Source organism: Procambarus clarkii, chromosome 5 (assembly GCF_040958095.1).
Source record: "Procambarus clarkii isolate CNS0578487 chromosome 5, FALCON_Pclarkii_2.0, whole genome shotgun sequence".
NCBI lineage: Eukaryota > Metazoa > Arthropoda > Malacostraca > Decapoda > Cambaridae > Procambarus > Procambarus clarkii.
The window spans coordinates 35,729,600-35,740,800 of NC_091154.1; the positions used below are offsets into that span (position 1 = coordinate 35,729,600).

The 11,201-nt window shown below is 45.5% G+C and overlaps 1 protein-coding gene across 1 annotated transcript in view; it reads right to left on the reverse strand.

Annotated features, from left to right (window-relative positions):
- Window positions 1-11,201, reverse strand: part of LOC123766080 (extracellular matrix organizing protein FRAS1) — a 368,121-nt gene that overhangs the window by 274,903 nt on the left and 82,017 nt on the right. The gene's annotated exons all lie outside the window — the stretch shown is intronic.

The following is an 11,201-nucleotide window of genomic DNA, read 5'->3' on the forward strand; positions in this document are numbered from 1 at the left end:
TACCTCAGGGTCCCATCACGTACAGGGACCCCTCCACGTACCTCAGGGTCCCATCACGTACAGGGACCCCTCCACGTACCTCAGGGTCCCATCACGTACAGGGACCCCTCCACGTACCTCAGGGTCCCATCACGTACAGGGACCCCTCCACGTACCTCAGGGTCCCATCACGTACAGGGACCCCTCCACGTACCATAGGGGGTCTCATCACGTACAGGGACCCCTCCACGTACCTTAGGGTCCCATCACGTACAGGGACCCGCCTCCACGTACCACAGGGTCCTATCACGTACAGGGACTCCTCCACGTACCTCAGGGTCCCATCACGTACAGGGACCCCTCCACGTACCACAGGGGTTCCATCACGTACCACAAGGTCCCATCACGTACAGGGACCCCTCCAGACGGCGTCACTAGAGGACCCCACCACCCGTCCACGGCCGACACAGTGACCACGTTCACCCGACAACTGTCTGCGCAGAAAGGACAGTTGTTACTAGGGGTAACGACGTCTCTAGTTAACTCGACCCAAGACAACCTAATCTGCTTTAGGCACATTCGCTGTAAATGAGCATTCTACATCACTCCTTCACATTATCTTCAAATGCTATACATGTAAATCGACCCATTTTAATTATGCTGTTACCGTGTGTGTTCTCGCCAGAGCCCACGACGCAAGTGGCTCAGTTAGACAGTCGCAGGCTTCATAAGCAGTGCTCAGGTCGCCTGAAGATGACTAACTGATGCATTATGAGCTTGGCTTTATGGGCTAAGGTCTCGACAAATAAGGTCTTATATCCAGGTTGGAATACCTGGTGTGGGATTCCACCTTAGAGAATGTTCCACCTATGTTCATCCAGCACGTGTCGAATTGCTATCTATCCCAGCCTCGGCAGGGTTCGAACTGTGCCCCAATGGGCCACTTAGCCAGCCAAGTCGGCATCATAAATAAGCTGTGTGCTCATTATAATTGTCTCGCTCTCTCTCCTCTCTCTTTCTCATATATATATATAAATATATATATATATATATATATATATATATATATATATATATATATATATATATATATGTCGTACCTAGTAGCCAGAACGCACTTCTCAGCCTACTATGCAAGACCCGATTTGCCTAATAAGCCAAGTTTTCATGAATTAATTGTTTTTCGACTACCTAACCTAACCTAACCTATAAAGATAGGTTAGGTTAGGTTAGGTAGGGTTGGTTAGGTTCGGTCATATATCTTTGTTAATTTTAACTCCAATAACAAAAAATTGACCTCATACGTAATGAAATGGGTAGCTTTATCATTTCATAAGAAAAAAATTAGAGAAAATATAATAATTCAGGAAAACTTGGCTTATTAGGCAAATCGGGCCTTGCATAGTAGGCTGAGAAGTGCGTTCTGGCTACTAGGTACGACATATATATATATATATATATATATATATATATATATATATATATATATATATATATATATATATATATGTGTGTGTGTGTGTGCGTGTGTGTGTGTGTGTGTGTGTGTGTGTGTGTGTGTGTACTCACCTAGTTGTACTCACCTAGTTGTGTTTGCGGGGGTTGAGCTCTGGCTCTTTGGTCCCGCCTCTCAACCGTCAATCAACAGGTGTACAGATTCCTGAGCCTATCGGGCTCTGTCATATCTACACTTGAAACTGTGTATGGAGTCAGCCTCCACCACATCACTTCCTAATGCATTCCATTTGTCAACCACTCTGACACTAAAAAAGTTCTTTCTAATATCTCTGTGGCTCATTTGGGCACTCAGTTTCCACCTGTGTCCCCTAGTACGTGTGCCCCTTGTGTTAAATAGACTGTCTTTATCTACCCTATCAATCCCCTTCAGAATCTTGAATGTGGTGATCATGTCCCCCCTAACTCTTCTGTCTTCCAGCGAAGTGAGGTTTAATTCCCGTAGTCTCTCCTCGTAGCTCATACCTCTCAGCTCGGGTACTAGTCTGGTGGCAAACCTTTGAACCTTTTCCAGTTTAGTCTTATCCTTGACTAGATATGGACTCCATGCTGGGGCTGCATACTCCAGGATTGGCCTGACATATGTGGTATACAAAGTTCTGAATGATTCTTTACACAAGTTTCTGAATGCCGTTCGTATGTTGGTCAGCCTGGCATATGCCGCTGATGTTATCCGCTTGATATGTGCTGCAGGAGACAGGTCTGGCGTGATATCAACCCCCAAGTCTTTTTCCTTCTCTGACTCCTGAAGAATTTCCTCTCCCAGATGATACCTTGTATCTGGCCTCCTGCTCCCTACACCTATCTTCATTACATTACATTTGGTTGGGTTAAACTCTAACAACCATTTGTTCGACCATTCCTTCAGCTTGTCTAGGTCTTCTTGAAGCCTCAAACAGTCCTCTTCTGTTTTAATCCTTCTCATAATTTTAGCATCGTCCGCAAACATTGAGAGAAATGAATCGATACCCTCCGGGAGATCATTTACATATATCAGAAACAAGATAGGACCGAGTACAGAGCCCTGTGGGACTCCACTGGTGACTTCACGCCAATCGGAGGTCTCACCCCTCACCGTAACTCTCTGCTTCCTATTGCTTAGATACTCCCTTATCCACTGGAGCACCTTACCAGCTACACCTGCCTGTCTCTCCAGCTTATGTACCAGCCTCTTATGCGGTACTGTGTCAAAGGCTTTCCGACAATCCAAGAAAATGCAGTCCGCCCAGCCCTCTCTTTCTTGCTTAATCTGTGTCACCTGATCGTAGAATTCCATCAAGCCTGTAAGGCAAGATTTACCCTCCCTGAATCCATGTTGGCGATTTGTCACGAAGTCCCTTCTCTCCAGATGTGTTACCAGGTTTTTTCTCACGATCTTCTCCATCACCTTGCATGGTATACAAGTCAAGGACACTGGCCTGTAGTTCAGTGCCTCTTGTCTGTCGCCCTTTTTGTATATTGGGACCACATTCGCCGTCTTCCATATTTCTGGTAGGTCTCCCGTCTCTAGTGACTTACTATACACTATGGAGAGTGGCAGGCAAAGTGCCTCTGCACACTCTTTCAGTACCCATGGTGAGATCCCATCTGGACCAACAGCCTTTCTAACATCCAGATCCAGCAGGTGTCTCTTGACCTCCTCTCTCGTAATTTCGAACTCCTCCAAGGCCGCCTGGTTTACCTCCCTTTCTCCTAACACAGTGACCTCACCCTGTTCTATTGTGAAGACCTCCTGGAACCTCTTGTTGAGTTCCTCACACACCTCTCTGTCATTCTCTGTATACCTGTCCTCGCCTGTTCTAAGTTTCAATACCTGTTCTTTCACTGTTGTTTTCCTTCTGATGTGACTGTGGAGTAGCTTTGGTTCGGTCTTGGCTTTGTTTGCTATATCATTTTCAAAATTTTTCTCTGCTTCTCTTCTCACCCTGACGTACTCATTCCTGGTTCTCTGGTATCTCTCTCTGCTTTCTGGTGTTCTGTTATTCCGGAAGTTCCTCCACGCCTTTTTGTTCAGTTTCTTCGCTTCCATACATGCCCTATTATACCATGGATTCTTCTGTTGCTTCTCGGATTTTTCCCTTTGGGCCGGGATGAACCTGTTTACTGCCTCCTGACACTTTTGGGTAACATAGTCCATCATACCCTGTACAGACTTGTCTCTGAGGTCTGTGTCCCAAGGTATTTCACTTAGGAAACTTCTCATCTGTTCATAATTCCCCTTTCGGTATGCCAGCCTTTTGATTCCTAGTTCTTTTTGGGGGGAGATAAGTCCTAGCTCTACCAGGTACTCAAAATTCAATACACTGTGGTCACTCATTCCCAAGGGCGCTTCCATCTTAACTTCCCTTATATCCCATTCATTTAGGGTAAATATCAAATCAAGCATTGCTGGTTCATCTTCTCCTCTCATTCTTGTTGGTTCTTTGGTGTGCTGGCTTAGAAAGTTTCTTGTTGCCACGTCCAGCAGCTTAGCTCTCCATGTTTCTGGTCCTCCATGCGGGTCTCTGTTCTTCCAATCTATCTTCCCATGGTTGAAGTCTCCCATAATTAGTAGTCCAGATCCATTCCTGCTAGCAACAGAAGCTGCTCTTTCTATTATGTTAATGGTGGCCATGTTGTTTCTATCATATTCCTGTCTAGGTCTTCTGTCATTTGGTGGTGGATTATATATGACTGCGACTATAATTTTTTTCCCTCCATTTGTTACAGTACCTGCTATGTAGTCACTGAAACCTTCACAGCCCTGAATATCCATCTCCTCAAAATCCCAGCCTTGTCTTACCAGCAGAGCTACACCACCCCCACCTCTTCCTTCCCTCTCTTTCCTCATAACATAATAGTCCTGTGGGAACACTGCATTTGTTATCGTTTTCGTGATCTTTGTTTCTGTGAGGGCTATTATGTCTGGGTTTTCCTCTAGTACCAGTTCTCCAAGCTCATTTGCTTTATTTGTAATTCCATCTATGTTTGTGTACATCGCTTTGAGGCTCACTTTCTTCTGTCCCTTCTCAAATCGCCTCCTTGGTGAGTGTTCTGCTGGTGGGGGAGGCTGTTCCAGTGTGTGGAAGGTGTGGGGGAGGTGTGTGTGTGTGTGTGTGTGTAAATCACGAAAAATAAACACGTGATTAAAAATGTGACAGTGTCAGACCACGGAGGAAAAATGAAACAGAAATTTCCTTAAGTACTTTCGTATATTAATACATCTTCAGAAGGAGTGGTTTTACAGGTCGAGTACTGGACATAAATAGGCAGGAGAGAATGGTGGAGTGAGGCGAGGAACAGTAAGTGGACACAAATATGAGCCGCCCAAAAACTGCAGAGGGCATATTGGCCCATCCGATGCAGCCCCACACATGGAGAATCATAGCATAAGATAGTAAATATTTACAATGAATTAGTGAGACAAATGTGTTCCAATGATCCTACTCAAATCTCCCTTTAATTAATCTATTAAAAATGGATGTAAGTTATATAAACCACTGCTAATGTTCAAATTACTTTCTTTTGTGATCTGTATCAAAGCAGATTCAATTATGTTTCTGTTATAGGTGCTTTTACAATTCTTTATGGAAGAAGCCATCTCCCAATCAATTTGGTGAGCATCTTCTGACAAATGAACGAACGAAGCATTAGACAGTTGGCCATGTCTTATAGAGTATTTATGTTGCGAAATTCTACATTTCAAATATTTAGATGTTTGCCCAACATAGAACTTATTACAGTCATTACAAGGTATTTTATAAATGACACAATTATCACTACGAGGGCTGTTTCTAACTAATACTAATTAGTTTAATACTAATTTCTAACTAATACTAATTAGTTTAATACTAATTTCTAACTAATACTAATTAGTTTAATACTAATTTCTAACTAATACTAATTAGTTTAATACTAATTTCTAACTAATACTAATTAGTCCCAAGCCAATGTTCAACTGAAAACTCCACACCACAGGATTCGTACCCAGACAGGCAGGAGCACTATGCATCTTGACGTACCTGGTTGAATATTGTTTTCAGTTGCATATTGGCTTGGGACTCATTCAAGCTTGTTCGCATACATGCCCCCACCAAGTGAGGTAATTCGATGAAATATCTATGCCCAAGTTGACCACCGAGTGCTGTCAGATCTTAGATCAATAGTCTCACGACTACCAAGATTGTTGTACAGTCGTGTGGTCTAGTGGTTAAGGTACCAGGTACGCCAAGGTGCATAGTGTTCCCTCTGAGAGGTCAGCGTTGGGAGAGGTGAGAGGTCAGCCTTGAGTGAGTATACCAGAAGTTGAATCCCTCCACCAAGAGCTGTGATAAAGCACCACTAATTGTAGATTTTGCACGGTGAGCTGTTCTCGCTCCCTGACTCAGGCAGACACTGCCTGCGTGCAAGCACATCGCTAATTTACCGCTCGTCAAGCAGGAACATCCCGCCTTCTACTGCGCTTCTCTTTCTCCTAGTTCCTCTCTGCCTTCCCTCTCCTGTCTGCCTGCCTTCCCGCTCGCCTGTCCGGTTTATTTTCTCTTTCATTTCTTCCGCTATCTTCATACTCTCACTCTCTCTCTCTCTCTCTCTCTCTCTCTCTCTCTCTCTCTCTCTCTCTCTCTCCAGGAGCCAGACGATGCCTGGTAGAGTTTCATGTCGGAAGATTTTCTGGTTGACTGGTGTGTAGGGCATCGCAGCTCGCCACACTATACCACTACTCTCAATGTGTTCTCACATACATGTACCTCCAGGGGTCAAGCTTCAGCTCTCGAATCCAGACTTTCCAGCTGTCGACGTCCAATGCAATGACTGCGTGCGTGTCTCCTTTCACACTTACTGTTAAAACTGTATATGAAGTAGGCTTCAACTCCCTCCTTGTCCTGTTCATCCCATTTTCCAACTGCTCTCACACTAAAGAAGTATCTCGGCACATTGTGGTTCATCGATGTTTCAAGCTACCATGTCTTCTCGATCTCGTGTTAACTATCGTAAATATTTACTCCTTTCGCATCTTCTCATTTCTCCTGTGTTGTCTCTCCATCATGTCTCCTCTTTCTCTTCTCCGAAGAGGTGAAGCTTTTTCAATCCACTTCGTACTTCATCCCACGTAGTCCTGAGACGCACAGGTTACAAGCTTATGTTCCTTTTCAAGTTCATTATTTGATTTTTAAGGTGGGAACTCAACGTTGGGGGCTGCATACTCTAGGTCTGGTCTCACGTAGGTGGTGGGCAATGTTCTGACTGTCGTTCTATTCAGGTCTACGGTAGTTTAGGGTATGCCTCTGATGTTATCCTGTCTATGTTTACTTCTGTTGTCGCTCTTGGTGTTAAAGCTACTCCTGAAATACTCCTAACTCACTGAAATAACTCACAGGAGTTAAAATACTCCTGTGAGGGTGTGGTAGTTACAGGGTGGTTACTGCCCTTCAGTGTGTACAGCCCTGATGGCATTCTCTATCTATTCTCAACACCTTACTTTGTGCCAATATAACGCACTGTACCACACTACTCTACACTGTGCTATACATCACTCTTCACTACACCGTACTACATTTATCTACACCGTACCACAATGCTCTACACTGTGCCTACATCACATAGTATCAATTACATCGTATTGTATCACTATACACTTTCCCGTACAGCTCTTACCAAACAATACCATTTGTATTGAAAGTTCTCTCAGCTGGTGAGGTGCAAATGGGCAAAAACATTTGACGATTCACATTTAAAATCCTTTAGAGCATCAGCTGTTCAACCGTAAACATCACGTGAGGTTAACCACGTGTAAAACAAATTAAGACATCAGCTGTTTAGTGAATACAAACAAAACTTGTGCGGGGCTCACTCTCATCTCAGGCGGATATGAACAACAACATGAGTGATATAAGTAGACTTGAGCTCTTTGGTGTACACGAGTGAATATTAGTTTTGTCGAGTGTGTTGAGAGGTGTGGCTGAGAGGTGTTGCTGAGAGGTGTGGCTGAGAGGTGTGGCTGAAAGGTGTGGCTGAGAGGTGTGGCTGAGAGGTGTGGCTGAGAGGTGTTGCTGAGAGGTGTGGCTGAGAGGTGTGGCTGAAAGGTGTGGCTGAGAGGTGTGGCTGAGAGGGGTGGCTGAGGTGTGGCTGAGAGGTGTGGCTGAGAGGTGTGGCTGAGAGGTGTGGCTGAGAGGTGTTGCTGAGAGGTGTGGCTGAGAGGTGTGGCTGAGAGGTGTGGCTGAGAGGTGTGGCTGAGAGGGGTGGCTGAGGTGTGGCTGAGAGGTGTGGCTGAGAGGTGTGGCTGAGAGGTGTGGCTGAGAGGTGTGGCTGAGAGGTGTGGCTGAGAGGTGTGGCTGAGAGGTGTGGCTGAGAGGTGTGGCTGAGAGGTGTGGCTGAGAGGTGTGGCTGAGAGGTGTAGCTGAGGTGTGGCTGAGAGGTGTGGCTGAGAGGTGTGGCTGAGAGGTGTTGCTGAGAGGTGTGGCTGAGAGGTGTGGCTGAGAGGTGTGGCTGAGAAGTGTTGCTTCCTATCAGTGCTTACCTAATAGTGACAAAGGGGATGTGAGGTCTACTTTTTTAAGGCCCGTCTACTGGTCTTGTTGTACTTTTTGTGTTATAATTTAACTTTCTTGTCGATCACTATTTTCTTGTTGTCCAAGTTGGCCTTAAACGTGTCGAAGGAGCGGGCTTCCACAACTTTTTTTCCGTTAATGCATTTTCGTACTGACCTCTCGTACAGGGTACGAGTATTTCCATAAAATGTCGTCGTCTCATTTATGTTGACCAGACCACACACTAGAAATTGAAGGGACGACGACGTTTCGGTCCGTCCTGGACCGAAACGTGCCTGTCTCATTTATGTTTCCGGTTTCCACTTGTGTCCGCCTTTCTCTCCTTTTAAAAAGTCTGTACTTATCCATCTTTCTATTCCCCTTAAGATATAATACCTCTGTTTCTTGTGTCCTCCAGGGTCTTGCTATTTAGCTACCTTAAGCTTAACCCTCTTAATTCTGGGAGTAATCTTGTTGCAAACCTCTATACGTCTCAATTTTGATTTTGTGTGCTTCATGAAGTGTGAATTTCTGGTTATTGCTGCATATTTTAGTACTGGTCTAACATAGGTTGAATAAATTACCTTGACAGAACCATTATTTGGGTATGAAATACTGTTCTGATGTTTGCCAGCATCTCATACATTGCTGATGTTAGTCTGTTCATGTGTGTCTCTGGTGTTTGTGTTGGAATTATATCCCTTCCTAAATCTCTTTCTCTCTCTGATTCTTGTAGTTTGCCCGACCTTTGTGGTGTAGAGTCCCGAGCTCCTTTCTGCTTTTCCCATCTGCATTAAATTACACTTGTTTGGATTGAACTAACAGCCATTCGCCTGCTCACTCCTGGAGTTCAAGTCATCCTTTAACTTTCTGCAGTCTTTCTCGGTTTTTACATTCCTCATTAGTTTAGCATCATCTGTAAATATTGTATATACGAGCTCACTCCTTCGGGCAGGTCATTCATATAAATTAAGAAGAGTAAAGGCCCTTGGACCGAGCCTAGAGGTACACCCTACTTGCTCCATCCCTTCAGCTTGATCAACAACGTCTCTCTGACTGTGAACCTTTATTTTCTATTCGACAGGTACGACCTCACATATGTCAGTGTTGTCCTGGTTATCCCAGCTTGTCTTTTAATATTTTACGAGGGAAAGACCACACGATGGTAAGACCACTCTAGGGGAAGACACACCAGGAAGACCACACCAGGGAGACCACACCAGGGAGACCACACCAGGGAGACCACACCAGAGAGAAGACCATACGAAATTAAATCCACACAAAGGGAGGACCTATTTATGCAGATATTCCTGCGCGGCCACAAGCCCACCAGGTGTTAAACATTATACACAGAGATCACGCTAACGTGATGCATCAAATGAACAAATCCACAAGGGCCGTGACGAGGATTCGAACCTGCGTCCGGGAGCATCCCAGACACTGCCTTAATCCTTAAACTTTTACCCTGTCGTAGCTTAGTCGATTAAGGCAGTGTCTGGGATGCTCCCGGACGCAGGTTCGAATCCTCGTCACGGCCCTTGTGGATTTGTTCAAGTGTTAAACATTTCAGCCTTCCTGGAGCAGTGGATGACTGTTCGTGATTCGCCTGTTGGCGTCAATAAGGTTATGTCCAATGTCTTTAATATCTTGTGAGCTCTTCAATCTCAAGTGATAATCCTATTTGGCATGTAACTTTGCACTGTGTTAGATAATGTTTTAGCGGTCTATTGGGCACTTCTCCACAATGCCGACAGGTCTTCTCTTCTTCCTGAACCTGTAAGGTGGAACAGCATACCTGCGTGTACGGGGCGCAAGATCGGGTCTCGGGTCCCGTAAGCACACACGCACGCACCACCACACACATACACTCCAACATATCTCCAAGTAATCAGAACTTTACGTCTCACTAAAGTCAATCGCATCAAGGCTCGGTTCACCATGGAGGGAAGGTGCCACAGACACACACACACACACACACAGCTGGGAACATTCTTCTTCACTCTCACCACTCTTGGGCTGGACGGTAGAGCGACGGTCTCGCTTCATGCAGGGCGGCGTTCAATCCCCGACCGTCCAAGTTGTTGGGCACCATTCCTTCCCCCCGTCCTATCCCGAATCCTTATCCTGATCCCTTCGCAGCGCTATATAGTCGTAATGGCTTGGCGCTTTCCACCTGATAATTCTCACCAGACATTTGCTCTCCGCTCACGCACGGTGTGGACAGTCTTTCTATATATGCGTGTGGATTCGTGAGTGTGCGTGTACGCACTGTTTTGTGCCTGCAGGATCGAGTTCCAGTTTTTGGACAAAGTCTTTGTAGCCGATGGTTGTCTAATGCAATGACTTCTGGTCTATTCCTCATTATATCTACTTTTAAAATTATGAGTGGACTTCGCTTCTACAACTTGCTCATCTAATTAATTCCTTTTCTCACAACTTTTACGTACAAAATAAACCATTCAGCTTTCTGATACATCTGATTCTCAGATTTTTATCCATAGCCTGTTGTTCTATTGGTACTGTGTGTGTGTGTGCGCGTGTGTGTGTGTGTGTGTGTGTGTGTGTGTGTGTGTGTGTGTGTGTGTGTGTGTGTGTGTGTGTGTGTGTGTGTGTGTGTGTGTGTGTGTGTGTGTGTGCGCGTGCGTGCGTGCGTGCGGTGGCGCGCGTACGGTTCCCACGGTTTAATTAGCATGCGGTCTTCCTCCTCATCCGTGACCCCATCCTTAATGGTGATAACCTCTAGTCAAGCCTCGGACCCGGGCCGTGTGTGCTGGTAACCTTGAGGGTGAAGGTGGACCTCAAGAGCCGGGTAGTTGATGATAGTGGGGGGGGGGGGCAGGGATGGTGAGGATCACCACTCGGCACCTGGTCCCTGAGGACGAGAGGAGGTGGAGGAGTATCCGGCACCTGGTGGAGGAGAGACAACCTCGTCTCTTGCAGGTCGACGTTCGATCTCCGATAGTCGAAGTGGTTGGGCACCATTCCTTCACTCCGTCGTCGTAGTCCTTCCACGTGTTATATAAGTCATACTGGCTTAAACACTCGCTCCTAATAATTGTCAGTCCTATTAACTGAACATGATACCTCCTATTATCTATATATAACGTTGTATAAGATTATATCTTTGTGGTATAAGATTGGCTGATAGTGGTGACTGGGAGGGAGGGTACTGGAGGTCTTAATACCACGGCATGATCACAC